Here is a 16,297-nt window from a genome sequence, read left to right as displayed (position 1 = left end):
GTGATGAGTGTAGCAACCCCATAGTCTCATCACATGTTGAAAGCCCCGCATCTGAGCACCTTAGACCTTTAAGGGACATTTTACATCTAACCATAATACCAATTAAAAAAACACTCAATAGACTTTTAAACAGGCACTTCATACACACGCCTTCTGCCCAAAGGATCAACAGTGGTACAAAGGTGTTCACCTCCTTAATTATCAGGGAAATGTCATGACTAGGTTACATTTACTCTCATTACTAGAGTGGAATAGAAATGTATTTCCAACAAAAAGGCTAAGATTTAAGAAGAAATACATGTCAACACTAAATGTGAAGATGTAGAGCAAGAATATTTTGAAAGAGAAAATTGCAAAACCCTGGGCAGCAAAAGCTATACATACACATATAGCAATTTAATTCTTATGCATATCAAAGCAAGAGATATACTTACATATCTCAGTTGTCACACTATTATTCACAGAAACCCAAAACGAAACAACACAAACTCACCAGCATAACAAAGAAGGTTATGTGTGTTTAGTATATATTTATTTGTTGAGTATATATTTGAGTATATAGTTTTTCACCATCATCGGCTTAGAAGATACTTGACGTGTTCATTTTCCAGATGAAAATAGATAGAGAAACTACTTTTTTAAGTTGTCAAAACTTGATAGTTCGGCCTCTGATGCCAAAGTTTTTTTGCTCAGAATCACGTTACCTCTTAAACAATGTGTAGTTTAATCTGTTGAAGGAAATCATGAAGACTTAAAAAGAAAGAAAGATAATCCATCTTATATAAATCTGTTTTTGCTTTCCATATAATCCCTTGAGAAAGCAACTTCTGAAGGCAGTGCAGAACCTAGTAGCATTTCTTAACAGCAAGCCCGAGAATCTTCACTGTAAGATAAATGTCGCTGAATTGGGGGAGTAGTCAACATGATTTATCCAGTGTACTCAAAGTAAGAGAAACATAGCTTTATTTCAGTTTTCCAAATCACATCAATCTGTTGTCTGCACTCATTTTCATCAGAGCTGGAAGAAAATCCAGTTGTTACTTGGTGGAAAAATCCAATTATGTTTCAGGATTCTTTAGAAATCCTTGAAGCTTATTGGTAATTTGACAGTGGACCCCTGGTATTGCCATTCACTGTCATGTCCAGATGTTCATTATCCAAGCTGAAGCATGTACTGCACCCCAAGCTTCACAATCAGTAGCCTAACCTCAGAGAAGCCTATAGGAACCTCCTGCGTAAGAACAAGGTAGCCCTTCAAAAGGCACCATTTGCACTGTCTTGCTGCAGCCTCAAGACTCCTCTCTCAAACCTTAGAAATTGACCTTTCCCAATAATACAGCTCACAGATTCCATTTGAAGTTTTTAAAAGCAAAACTTTTAATTCCTTTCCTAGCAAAAGTAAAGCTCAGGCTCTCAATGCTGAAATCTTTGCCAATCTTCATTAGAATAAAAGAAAAGTTTCTGAGCCCATATCTAAGAATTCTCTCTGTTTCTCTGTCTCTATCTCTGTCTCTGTCTCTCTCTCTCTCTTTCTCACACACACACACACACACACACACACACACGCACACACACACACACGGTGGGAGGGGTACAGAATAGTTCTGAAGTATTTACAGAAAAAAATACTTAAGGGAAATAGGGAGGGGGGAGCAGAAATGGAAGGAAGGGAAAAGAAAAAATGAGAAAAAAAGGAAAAGAGGAAATAAGGGGAAGAAAGGTTAAAAAGGAGTGGGAGGCAATGAGGGAAAAATGAATCAAGTTATACCATGTACAGACACAAATTCCCTGCAGTGAATATGATATGTATACCTAAAATATACCAATAAACTTAATTTAAAAAACGCATGAGGGAGGGGCTGGGGATTTAGCTCAGTGGCATAAGCGCCTGCCTTGAAAGCAGGCAGTCCTGAGTTCGATCCCCGGTACCGATAAAAAGGAAAAAGACCAAAAAAAAAAAAAAAAAAAAAAAAAAAAAAACCAAAACGCATGAGGGAGAAAAATAATCCAAAGAAATCTGAATAATGTTTGAGATGCAACTGCAATTTAAGCAGAACCAGTACGTATATTTCTAACAAATAGTTTGGTGAGGTTCCTGCTAGAATAATGTAAGTTTAACTTTTGTAATCACAGCCTAGCATGGCTAAATTACTCCCTCAGAGAATAAGAGCATCATCTGAAGTTTCCAGAAGCTATGGAAAAAATAGCTCCACATTAGAGCTATTAGAGAAACCAGAATCGCGTATTTGTGATGAAAATGGCATTTTGTGAGTCAGGCCCTCGGTGCCAAAGGAAGATTAGCAGAGAGGCACTCTGTGTAGGACATTGCCATGGCCATGAACACACACACCAGGGAGGAGGTTGTCCCTTAATTCTGGTGTGATATGGAGCCCAACAGGCGGGGTCAATAACATTCCTAGAAAAATGGAAGGTGTGCTAAAATCTTATCTGATGTTTTTTTCTGCATCAAGTGAGGTAATCCTATTTTTCTTTATTCTGTGGATAGGAAGCATCATATTTTTTGATTTACATATAAGGGGCCATCCTTTCCTTCAATGGATAAATTCCCCTTGATCATGGTGGATAATCTTCTTAATGTGCTCTTGATTTCAGTTTTCTAGTATTTTGTTGAGGAATGTTGTATCATCAAGAATATTGGTCTATAATGCTGGCTCTGTAAAATGTATTTAGAAGCATTTTTATCCTCTTAAATTTTGAGAAGAGTCGGTATTCATTATCTTTCAAACAGTTGGTAGAATTCAGTAGTGAATTCTTCAGATCCTGAATTTTTCTTTGATAGGAGAACTTTCATTATTATTTCAGCCTCCTTGTTTGTTATTCTCTTCGGAATAGAAAATCTAGAAATAAATTCACAAATTTATGATCAATTGTTATTATTAAGGTTGCCAAAGATGTACAGTGCGAGAAGGATAATCTCTTTAACAGGTGTTACTATTATTATTAGTAGTATTATGGATAGCTACATGCAGAAAAATGCTTAGGCCCTTATCTCACATCATATACATAAGTCAACTAAAATGACTTTAGTATGTCAAACTATGAGAAGAAACCATAGGGGAGAATTCCATGATGTTGGTCTGTCAGTGACTCTTTTTAGATATGACACCAAAAAAAGCACAGAATATAACAGTAAAAATAATGTACTATATTAAACTAAAAAGCTTTATTTAAAGTAAACAGTCAACGGTGAAGAGACAACCTGGTGTATTGGAGAAAATAATCATACATTTGATAAGAGTTTAATACATAAAGTACATACAGAACTTAATAACAACCCCCCACCTCATTTTAAAATGTTCACCATCACTAATTATCAAGGAAATGCAGATTAAAGCCACAGTTGAATATCTCCTGATACCTTTTAGGATAGCCATTATCAAAAGGACAGAATAGGATAAGTATTGTTGGAGAGAATCTGAATTAGAACAGTCATTATGGAAACTAGTTTGCAGCATCCTGAAAAAAAAAACTAAGCCTACCATATTACCTAGTAATTCCATTGCCAGGTATATATCCAAAGGAAATAAGACAGTATGTCAAGGAGATATCTGCATTACATGCTTGTTACAGTATAATTCACAGTTGCTAAGATAAGAATCAATTCATGACAATATATCAACATTGGGGTAGATCTTTATTGCTATCTATATCTGTATGTAATGATATTTAGCTGTTTATATTTTATTTATTTATTTATTTATTTTGTCTTTTTGAAACAGGATCTCATTATGCAGTTCAAGTTGGTCTTGAGCTCACTTTGTAGCACAGGCTGGGCTTAAACTCACAATGATTGTCCTTTCTCAGCCTCCAAAATGCTGGGATTACAGGGGTGAACCACCACAATTGGTAGATACTTAGCTTTTTAAAGGAAGCAGATCTTGTCATTTGCAACAACAGAATTGGATGCAAACAATATTATGTTAATGGAAATAAATCAGGCATAGAATAACAACTACTGCAGGATACTCTTTCTTATATATGTGCTATAATTTGAACACAGATGTTGTCCTCCAAAGATCTAAGTGTTAAATGGTTGGTCTCTAGAATGGCAGTATTGGGAAGCACTAAGAAACTTCAAGAAGTAGCGCCAACTGTGAGTTCTTAAGTCATTAAGGGTGTGTCGTGTAAATTGTGGGATCTCAATCTCTATTTCCTGACTCACGATGTGAGCAGTTTGTCCCAGTAGGTATTTCTCACTACTATTTGGCACCCTCAACAGAAGCCTGATGCAAAAGGGCCAACAATGCTTCAATTGTAACCACCAAATCCACAAGCTAAATCAATTGTTTCTCTTTATAGTTTTGTTACATCAGGTATTTTGTTCCAGCAATATAAAGCTGCTAGTATAATGTGGGATCCAAAAAAAGTCAAACACATAGACACAGAGACTAGAATAGTGTTTGCAAGAGATTGGGGAAGAAAGTTTTGGGGAAATGTTGGCCAAATGATATAAAACGTCAGACCAAAGTCAAAAGGCTCAAGAGGCGTTTTACAAAGCAAGGTGACTACAATTTATCATATACTTGAAAATTGCTAAAACAAGTAATTCTCACTGAATTAATATATATTTTATTAGTTTAATTTTCCACAGTGCATATATATGAAAACATGTTGTACATCATAAACTTAAGTAACATTTGTCAAGTAAAAAAGATTAAATATTGTTAACTCTCAAACCAAATGGGGGCTTCTGCATATTTTCTAGTAAATGAAAAATAATGAGCTAATTTCCTTACTTTTCATCTTTATTGGTTTTTTTTTTTTTTTTTTTTTTTTTTTTGCTATCAATGGTTACCTGTTCCCCATTTTAAAGTTGCTTAGAGCTTTTCCCAGCAATTAAGGTAACACCGAAGATTTTTTCTTTTTCAATTTTTATCAGTACAGGTTGGCAGCACAAAATGATTACATGTATCATGGGGAGTTGAACATAACACACCTTAATTTTATTATTACTGATATTATTATTGGTCTCCTAGTTGTCCCCTCCTTCCTTACTCCTTCCATCTCTTGGTCCCCTTCCCCTCTGCAAAACCTCTATCTCCATTTTTTTCAATTCTTTTTTAAAATCTCCATTCCCTCCCTATCTCTTGCTCCCCTTCTCAGTTGAAATCTCCCTACTTCCAATTGTCTATCTTGCTCCTTATTTGTATTTTGCATTTCTCCATGTTATATTCAAATGTGTGTAGCTGATTTATTTCATTTACTAGTGTGGTCTCTAGGTACATTTATTTACCCACAAGTGAATCAAGTTTAGTCTGCCTTATGACAGTAGTACTCCATTGTATGTAAATACCACATTTGCTTTAACTATCTATCTGTTGATGGTCAAATTATGCTTATCCCATTTCTTAAAATAAGATTAAAAATTGTGTAGAATATTGAAGCATATATCTTTCTATAATTGTTATTTGGCTTTTAACTTCATTCTGTACATTTAGATAACTATTAGAAAATAGAAGGGAAATTTATTTAATGTTTGTGTCAAACACTAAGGAGTTAAGATTCCTGTGTACATTATGGTAATCAGATTATAAGGAATTTAAAGGTTAAAAATAATAATACACATGAGTAATAGAAATTGATTCCATTAATTTAAATCTTCAATTCTGGAAAAGTCCTCAGGACTATGGAGCAGGAGGAAAAAAGTTTAATTGTGGTATGAGAATGATTCTACCTGTAATAGTAATAAGCATCTGCCTTTACATGCAAAATAATAGCAGATCCTGACAGCATTTATTTCCCAACAACACCATATCAGTTATTAAGAAATTATTAGATTCTTTTGTGTTCACTAGTCTTTTGATCACACTGATACAGCGTGATTCCTAGCTGAAGCTGAAACTTCCAAAGTCAGATGATTTACCTAAGGTCACAGAGTGAGTTAAGACAAAGCTTTAGATCTCAAGCTCCTAATCGCAAGTTCTCATCACACAGCATTTTTCAAATCATTGCTCCAGGACACTGCTCCGGGGAGTATATGCTGCATGTTCCAATAACCTTTTAGAGAGTCACATCAGAGCAGTAGATGTGCTAAGATAGAAAGTTGTTAATTTAGTTTGCCTTTAGAAATCTTATAAACATCAACATTTAACATTCATTTTTAAAGTAAAACTTTAATAATTTTGCTTAGTTTCATTTTCCTTGTGAAATAAAAGAATTTTCTTTACTTGAGAAATTGTAAACACTTTTAGGAATCTCTCTCTCTCTCTCTCTCTCTCTCTCTCTGTATGTATGTGACATACACAAATGTAAAAATCTAACAGTACAAACTATTGCAAGCACTTACTCTGCTAAAGAGAATTCATCTGCTGATCTCCCATTTGATCCACAGTGAACTATGTGACAGCCCTTCACATTACACTAAATGCAAATGTCACAAACAGATAAAAAATAACTGTACTTGTTCTTTGTTTCATATCTCCAAAAATGTTTGTGTTTCCTAGGAAGGTTCTTACTTTTTTTTTTTTTTTTTTTTTTGCCGTTTTCTTTTTTATGAGTACCAGGGATCAAACTCACGACTGCCTGCTTGCAAGGCAGGCGCTTATGCTGCTGAGCTAAATCCCCAGCCCCAAGGAAGGCTCTTATTTATGATGTGATCATCACTTATATGTGTCATAGAGGAAAAGAAGTTCAGAGCTGATTAGTATCTTTCAATATTATAATGAGGATTCTGATCCTACAAACTAATGGAACTTTCTTGAAGTCGTTGGAAGAAATGATTTCTCATTAGGACTTCTGCTCCCTGTAGTCTCTTGCTACTCTATGAAGTTTTCACTTGATTTAAGGAGAAGGTATCATTAATAGAAGTTGATGTTCTTGGAGGAAGGAAGGAAATGAACATCTTTTAAGTAAATATATTGTTGCAAGACTTAGTAATACAAATTTTAGAATGATCTGTCGTAAGTTGTAAATTTATATATCTTCATTCTCCATTTTCTCACCAGACCTTGAAGCCATTGACAAGACTCAGAGGCAAGCAGCTAGGGCAAAGAATGGAAACAAATTTGTTTCTTTTACCATAGTTATAACACAGCAGTATAATATATGGAGTCTTATGTAATAGAAGAGATATATTAATATTTGACTGTTTTTCCCCTTAAAATCATTTTGTAAGTTTTAAAGTAAGTTAGAAAAGTGGAAGTGGGAGTTCCCAAATAAAGTTTACTACAAATAGTGTTAGGATTTTTTTTTTTGTAGATCTGATATTTTCAAAACAAAATTGTTCTGTTTTTTATAAAATGAAGTAATAAATTACCTACTAGTGATCTGGCAACATCTTAGGACTTTAGAACAAAAAACATGCCACAGTAGTAAATGTCTGATGAATTTCAACAAGAGGTCACTTCCAAAGTTTTTCTAAAAAGTTTGAATCTATTTGAAATCTTGCCAAAATATTATGCATGTTTATTTCAATGTAATTTCCCTTTTGATATTATTTGAAACATTTAGCCATTGTAATATTTTTGTTGCTAAAAAGACAAATAAAAATTCAGATAAGGAGCAATTTTATTCCAGTATAAAGTTAATGAATTATGCTAATTTTTATAAGTAGAAATTATATAAAGCATATATACGTACAAAATATTAAGTAAGAAAAAGGAAGAAAGACACACACACTCTTTACCATATGTGGAATAGAAGACATCACAGTATTTTCTAGTTTACAGTTCTTCTTTCTATCAAAGTGTATTGTTTTGTCATTTTCCTTTTTGTGGTGTACCTTGTTTGTTATCAGTAAATCTCTGCAAAACACAAAACCTCAAAAGATTTGATAGTGTATCTACAGAATGGAGGCGTCAGTTCACTGACACTTTCTGGGAGCATAAATGTAATGAAGAAATAGCATCGAATCCCAGAGACTGGTAAATGTCTAAGTAAATGGGAGCTCTACATTATATACATTCTTACAGTGGTTACCCTACTATAGTAAATTAAATCTATTGTCGAGATGTTTATTTGGTGGCCAGCTACTAGATTATCAATTCTTTAAGTATTTTAAAACAAAACAAATATATTAAGCAAATTCGGTCTAACTTGGCCCCTCAATCAGGAGTTGTCTTACTGGATCCAGGTGGAGAAGAGACAAAGGTAGGGGTAAGAGGGAAAACGTGGTGTTTACAGATTCAAGACTTGACTTTACTGAAAGCCCAGGGAACATCCCTAACTCCCCCTAGTGGGCAGAGGAGGCTACTGCCACCTGCTTGCTGTGCCATTTACTACCTCCGTTCCTTGGAGAGCCCCACTGTGTTTTCAAAGAAGATACTAGCACTGGGAACCGTACATCTTGCCTTTTAGTTTCTCCAGTCTCTTTTTCAGCTCTTTTCAGGAGGTGGAATTCATTACAAGTGAGAAATCACGTGGACTGTCAGTGTCAGGCCCAAGTGGAGAACTGAAGGTCTCACTTCTCATTGCGCTAGAATCTCACTGCCATACATTACTCAGGATGCAAAATCCTCCAGGATGGCAAACGATAGCACTTGTGTAAGTATCACTATAGCTGATGAGACAAAGAAATGGCTTTAAAGGCTGGACAGTGAATCTTCTTTGCAAAGTATGTGGTTTCTGTTTTTTCCTTTCCACATAATTAAAGATACCTAGATCAATTGATAATTAAAGATCTTTAAAACTAAATTGTGATGATAGAGAAACATGTGGTGTTTGTCACAAGATCCAGAAATAATCTGAAGCATTCAGTAATATTTCTATAAGAAAATTCAGTTCACTTATCCATTTAGCTTGGCAGAATTGCTGAGGAGCCCTCTTAGTTTATCTATACAAGACACTCTTGTATAGATCCGTTAAGTAATTTTAAAATTTGTACTAATAAGTTTATTTGCAACAAATTTTACGTTTTATATTATTACTTAGAAAATTTAATGTTTTATGGTATTTAATCAACTGAAAATGATGATTACAGTTCAAATGGAATAAAATTCCAGTTCTTTAGAAAAGAGTCTATTCATGTTTTTATTTGTGAATAAAATGAGCACAGTGGTACTTCAGCTCATGAATTTCATTTGCTCCATAGATCTGGAAAAGATGGCCGCATTCATGTTCATGTGGGGAAGATGGCCAGGATTGTGTTCATTGCTCGATGCAGAATTCACAAAGAAAAACAAAATTTGGCTAACAGAAGTGTTCAAGAACTGAGTATCACTGTGTTTATCTACTGTCTACTTTATTTCCATATTCTGTTTAAAGGTTTTTATGTTGACAGTCTAAGACCGTTTGATGATTGTTCCTACTCACCCAGCAGTTTTAAACTCTAGCCCACTTTCAGGAAGAAATGACTGAATATCCCAGAAAATAATCTGATCATCTGAGACCTCAGGCTTGGAACTCATGGAAGTCCTACCCTATTTTATTCTTGTGACTACTACCTTTATAATTAGAATGCTATATACTAAGAACTACCACCCCTTAGTTTGTAACTTCCTCCTCTCTCTCTTTTTTTTTAAATTTTATTTAAGGAGAAAAAAAAAGAGAAAGGGTACAAGTTATACAGATTTACAGAAAAAAATAAACAGTAGGAAATCACTAGTTAATGGATTACATATTGTCATCTTAGAAATAATTGTTCAAGTCACAAAATTAAAGCTTGTAAAGTGGACATTCCAACAGTGAGACTGCAAACAGTTCTGTTCAATGATCCAACAAAACTCAGTGATATCATTATATATCTTATACACTTAAATATACATGTAGTTATATCATTTAGAGCACTTTTTTTTCCTCTCTTTTGTACAATGACAATTACACATTTTGGGTTTTGTTGCTCCCACAGTTCTTACTACTTTTTTGGAAGGGAGTAGAACCAAATGTGACATAACAGAACAGAGTCAATCAAATCAAAAGGGTGGACATAATAGATAATGTAAAAGCATAATACAAGGTGATCAACTGTGGTTACCATAATGCCTCCCGCTATCTCTAATAGAATTGCCTATATCATCAGTTATAATAAAATTGAACAAAACAGTAAAGAACAAAACCGACAAAACCAAAACATTGGAGACATTATAGGTCTTCAAAAGTAAATAATAGTCAACAAGAATGGGTGTCATAATGAACCTCACTATCTTCACAGCTGATGCTTAAACTTTCGAACCTGGTATTATCAAGCAAAACAGAATAGGGGGACATCAGTCAAAAACAAGATGGTGAGAGTAATACAGGGCTTTAAATCAAGATAATGGAAAGTCAAAGTGGGTTACTATAATATATCCTGCTATTTTTAATTTATTTTTCCCTTAATTAAAAGGATAAAAATAAAAAAGTAAATAATGAAGTGGAGATTGAGATAAAAGAGGGCATAACAGCAAAACAGCGCAGATCAAAACATAACCATTAAGCAGAATAGTGTTTCACCACAAGATAATCCTGACATAAAAGTAGTTACCATATTGTCTCTTTCCTTGAAATCTTTGAGTATAACTTTGTATACTGTAGCATCAAATATATCAAAACAATGTAAAACCATTTAAGAGGATGACAGCATTACAGGGTATTTAGAATCAACTAACAGAAAATGAACAATGGTTTCTGTATAATCTCCTTGTCTTTAAAAGTTTTTGCTTATACTATCGTACATAATAAAATCCAATAAGATACAACCTGTTTAGACCAATGGAGACAGAAGAACAAAAGCTTGATGAGACTTCAAAAACAAGATGATACTAAATCAGTATTACCTATTAAGATGTCATTTTCTCCAAAATAGCTGTTCCTATCATCCAATCTTCTCTGCCTCATTTCTGTTGAGCTCTTATTCTGTCAGTAGCTGTCAGTTTGTCTTCTTCACTTTGTTCTCTGCTCCATTAGTTATGGCCTCCACTATTTCTGGATTCTTTGTATTTTTCTTTTTTTAGAATATCCTGCAGTATTCTCTGTAGAGTTGAATTGGTGGTTGCATATTCCCCTAGTTCCTCTTTATCCTGGAAGCACCTTGTTTTTCCATCAATTTCCAGGGATAGTTGTACAGGTTATATCAATCTTGGCTGGAGATTATTATCTTTCAAAGCTTGAATTATTTCCCACCATGCTCTTCATGATTTGATGGTTTGTGCAGAGAAATCTGCTGTAATTCTGATGGGTGTTCCCTAGTAAGTGGTCTGTTTCTTGTCTCTGACAGCTTTTAGTATTCTGTTCTTGTATTGAATTTCTGGAATTTTAATTATTATATGCCTGGGTGTTGCTCTGTTTGGGTTGTAGGTGGCTGGGGTCCTGTATGCTTTATACAGCTGAGTATCTTTACCTTTTGCTAAATTAGGAAAATTCTCCTGTATTATTACTGTGAGTAGCTTTTGTAGTTCATTTGTTTGTGTCCCTACTTCTTCTTTTATGTTCTTAATTCTTAAGTTATGGATCCCCTTATCATCTTCTAGTCTTTGTATTATTGCTATTTATTTCTTTGTTACTTTTAAGAAATTTTTTATTTCATTCACCCATATTACAAATCTGCCCTCCAGTTCAGATAGTCTGTCCTTAGTTTCTTTCAAGCTGTTATGCCAGTTTTCGATAGAGTTTTTAGTTTTCTGGTAGTCTCTTTGAACCTGCTTCACATATTCTATGCTTTCTCTATTTTCTCCATCAAACAATTCTCCCCTCTTTTTCTGTTCTTCCATCCCACCATCTGTTTTTTCTTGGGTGGTGCTTAGCATTTCTCTAACTATTCTGCTTATTTCTAGCTTCAGGTCATTAATAACTTCATTCCTGAACTCATCTATGAGGCTCTCTAGATGGCACTTTATGTCTATTGGTGCGGTGTCCGCTATTGCCTGTTTCTCAGGATTGGGGGCCGAAGGGCCTTTCTTGTTGCTGCCTCTTCCCATATTCTTTGTTCCTTATATATGCAAGCGTATATAGGAGGCCCAGCTTCCTTCCCTGTCAGCCACAGTCTGATTGAATTGTGCCGGCTAGGTGTTCCGGCCCACCGCAGCACACTTGGAAGTTGCAGACCAGGCAGCCTATGCGGGGCCCGCCCCTCCAGGTCACCCTCAGGCGCTGGGATCTGGGTTGTGCTAGCCTACTGGGTCTCAGCCAGCATCGTCACATAGGCTAGGCACTTCTCACCAATCCCGCTTGAGAGGGGGATACGTGGCTGAAGTCACTGCAGTGCCCTGTTCCCGCAAGTCTGCCCAGTCCCATAATATCCTCTGTTGGAGTCTCCTAAACTGTGGAAGAGTGTCAGTTTCTCTCACTCACCTTACCGCAAGTCAATGCACAGCTCCCCGCCTGTCCTGTTTTCAACTCCGTTCGCGAATTCCCGTTCTCAGAGCTTCCGCATGTCTCTCTCCCTGCTGAGCCGATGTAGACACAGCCACCGCGTGGCGGGAAACCCAAATCGCGGCTTCCAATGCCGCGGGCTCCAGCTTCCACACTGAGGCTTTTCTGTTCCTGTTATAGCACCAGGATTGCATTCCAAGTTGGTTTCTCTCAGCCCAGTTCATTCTTGGGTCACCAGGGCATATCTCCACTTGTTTATGATTCCTTACTCCACATCATTCCTGAATTCTAAGCTGGTTCTTTCAGAGAGCCTCCGTAGCTGCTGCTATCTGTCCGCCATGTTCTCCCGGAAGTCCTTCCTCCTCTCTTTTACTGCTAGCTTTCTCTACCCAGTTTTATTCAATATGTCATAATTTGCTATAGGTTGAATTAGGTCTTCCTAACTTTCTGTGTAGAAGTTCCAATTCGCCAGTATCTCAGCATGTAACAGTATGTGGAAATGGGGTCTTTAAAGGGGTAATTAAGTTACAAATGAGCTCTTTAGGGTGAGCTCTAATACAATCTTACTTGAGTCCCTATAAAAAGAGGATATTTGGGATAGAAAGAGAAACTCCAGACACATAAATGTGTATAGAGAAGAGCCTCTGTGTGGACATAATGATAAAGTAGCCATCTATGAACAAGGACAGGAGTCTCAGGAGAGACCAGCTCTACTCACACCTTTATCCTGGATTTCTAGCCTCTTGAACTAAAAAAATAAGCTTCTATTGTTTAAGCCTCATAATTTATGATATTATATTTTACCAACCCAAGAAGACTAATACAGGACATCAACCTTTAGCTATTTGTTCTTTATTCTATAAAATTTGTACAGGGCATGTATAATAAAAATAGTGTACTATGACAAAATCTGTATATTTGTCTTCCTGATAAGTATAAATAGTATTTCATTTATCTCTTAAGGAATTTATAGATCATATCAAAGATAAAATATTCTGAGTAAAAGGGTAAAATTTTAAGTGAAAATTAGAAGTATTACATTAGGAGTTCCAGACTAAAGGTCACTAGAATAGACAAAAGAATGTTCACATACAGTAAATGTACAGTAAAAACACAATAGTTACAGAGATACGTGCATTGAAGGGTGAGCATTTACACCTTTATCAAGTCTGTGCCAAACTTCCTCTGTGGTCTTTACTGTGTGCTGCCACTCTTGGGGCTCCCTGTCCCCGTTCTGATCATAACTGTTGTTTTTGGTGGATCTGTCATTGCAGTTCTCAGAAGATTGTTTTCTCTCTTTATTTCATAGAAGATACATTTTTGTCTTTATTGTTTCTTTTTTTACTTGAATAATTTTTCATGTGTGTGTTTGGGGGAAGGAGCAATTTTGGGGTCTTTGCGGCTATTACAACCCTGCCAGAAACTTTGTTTTAACTTTATTATATTGGTGAGAGACAAAGTGAACCAAGCAGTAATAGCAGGCACCCTGTCTTGTTCCAGACTTTACTGAGAATATTTCTAAGATTTTGTCACATGTAATACTAGTCATTGATAAGTATCCTTTTAGGGTAATTTCCTAGAATTGATGGTCAAATTTATGTGTTTTCTCTAAAATTCATATAACATTATTATAGTATTGATAAAATGTCTCATCTTAAGATATATTTTATTTAGCAGTGTAGTTTCATTTTATTCACTGCTACTTTCCTTAAAATCACATTTGTGCTGTTTATTGCCATCATTTGAACATGTTAATGGTGATAACATTGTTTATAATTCCATCTAAAGATACTTTAATAAATCACTATATCTGTAGTTGTGTCTCTTTTTCTTTGTTCATATTTGACTTTACTTTTTCTTACAGTCAGTTAAAAATTTTTTATTGTGTGTTTTTAAGCAACTACTTCTAAGTTGTATACATTTTTTAAAAAAATTTTTTTCCTTGAATTTTATTTCTTTAGTATCTGCTGTCAATGTCCTTTAACCAAAGACCATCAGGTAACAATTACAATTGAGTAAATATGGCCTATTGTTTATTCAGAAAGGAAGAACGCTTACCATGGGGGAACTGCAGGCACTGTGATAGGTTATTAGAAATACTTTTTAAAGTGTTTGGTCTTTTACTGGGTGAATATGGGGAGGTTTTAAGGAAGTAGAACTTCTCTCAAGATTGGATATTATCAGAAAATAAAGGGCATACTGTAATCAGGTATCTTTTTGAAAAGTTACATTCTAAACTCAAATTTTATTTTTAATTTACATATATTTGTATTGATTCATGGGTACTATATTGTAATTTGATATAAGAATACAATGTGTAATGTCAAATCAGGGTAGTTAACTTTTTGGTCTTCTCAAATCATATCATTTTTATGTCATAAAAGCCTTCTAACTCCCCTCTGCTAGTTACTTTAAAATGTTCTTACATTTTGCAGACTACAGTTATCTTACTGGTGTAGATCAGTAGAACCCCTTTCCCTCTCACTGTATTTTAGTACCCATTATCCAGTCTCTGTCTTCTTTCCTCTTTTTCTTCTGAACTATTAGTGACCTCTATTTTATTCTTTACTACTATGTGATTGATATTTTTAGCTTTGCATTTGAATGAGAACATGCGTTATTTGTTTTCTGTGTCTAGTTTATTTCATATAATGTAATATCCCTCACTTCATTCATGTTGTCATTTTTATGGCTGAACAGTAATTCACTGTGTATGTGTCTACATGTATATAACATGTTCATCCATTCATGGAAACCTCAGTTGAGTCCATGGCTATTTTAAACAGTGTAATATTAAATGTGAACATGCACGTTTTCATTGAGTGATTAATTTCCTTTGTTATATACCTAGTAGTATATAACAAAACCATAAAGTAGTTCTATTTTCAGTATTTTCAGGAACTCTTACTGTTTTTCAATATTACCATATTAATTTTCATTGTTACCTACAGTGTATAAGGATTCCTCTTTCTCTGTTTGCATTCTTGTCAACATTTATTTTTTGTCTTTTTGATAAATACCATTCAAGGATATGAGATGGTATCTCATTGTGGTTTGATTTTTTTTCTTAATTACTAGTGAAGTTGAGAAGTTATATATCTTATCAGTACAATGAGCAGACTAATATGAGGACTAAGTTATAACTGATACAGTCATTTGATACTAGCCACGGGTGGAGGTATTTGATACTTTCACGACTAATTATAGTGATTACTAGATTAGCTGTATCACTCATCAATCCATCAGATCATTTATTTCTCAAATACTTATCCTCAAATATTTCAGTTCAATATTGTGTATAGTTTTTTATTGGCATAAATCTATAGAAGATAAAAAGAATAGTATGTGTACATTCAGTGAGTTATGGTCAGTGTATGTAACTTGACTTATATTGAGATATACTTTACTATCACTTCACAATATCCACCCATAACCCTACTCAAAGTCTTTGGATCCTCAAAATAACTATCGTTTTGATATTATAGGATAATTTTGTATTACTAGAATTTCACGTAAATGAAACTATATAACATTCACTGAATTTTGTAAGATTCTTTCACTCTGCACTTTTCATATTCTTCCATTGTACATATCTGTAGTTTGCTTTTTCTGAACTGAGTAGAGTCCTCTACTATATACATCTATGACAATTTGTGTATTCATTCTCCTGTTGATGAACATGGGCTGGTTTTATTTATTTATTTACGTGTGTTATAAAACTATTGTGAATACTCTTGTGCAAATCATTTTATGAATACCTGCTATCACTTTTCATATTGGAAAGGACTCATCTTTCATAAGGAAGGTATATGTTTAGATTTATAAGAAAATCCCATACCTTCTTCCAAAATACTTGTACCATTTTGTATTCTAACAATGTGTAATTGGCTGAACTGTTTCAGAAGTTTGCTACCATAAAATATTGGCAGTCATTTTAGCTGTTCTGGCGAGTATATAGAGGTATATGTTTATAGTTTTGGTTTGATTTTCTCAGTGTCTATTAATGTTAAATATTTTATTATGTGTGCACCTATGTCTTTTTCCAGAACTG

Source organism: Cavia porcellus, unplaced genomic scaffold (assembly GCF_034190915.1).
Source record: "Cavia porcellus strain 051 isolate PalLab524CR breed Dunkin Hartley unplaced genomic scaffold, mCavPor4.1 scaffold_15, whole genome shotgun sequence".
Lineage (NCBI taxonomy): Eukaryota > Metazoa > Chordata > Mammalia > Rodentia > Caviidae > Cavia > Cavia porcellus.
Note: the sequence above shows the minus strand (reverse complement) of the source record.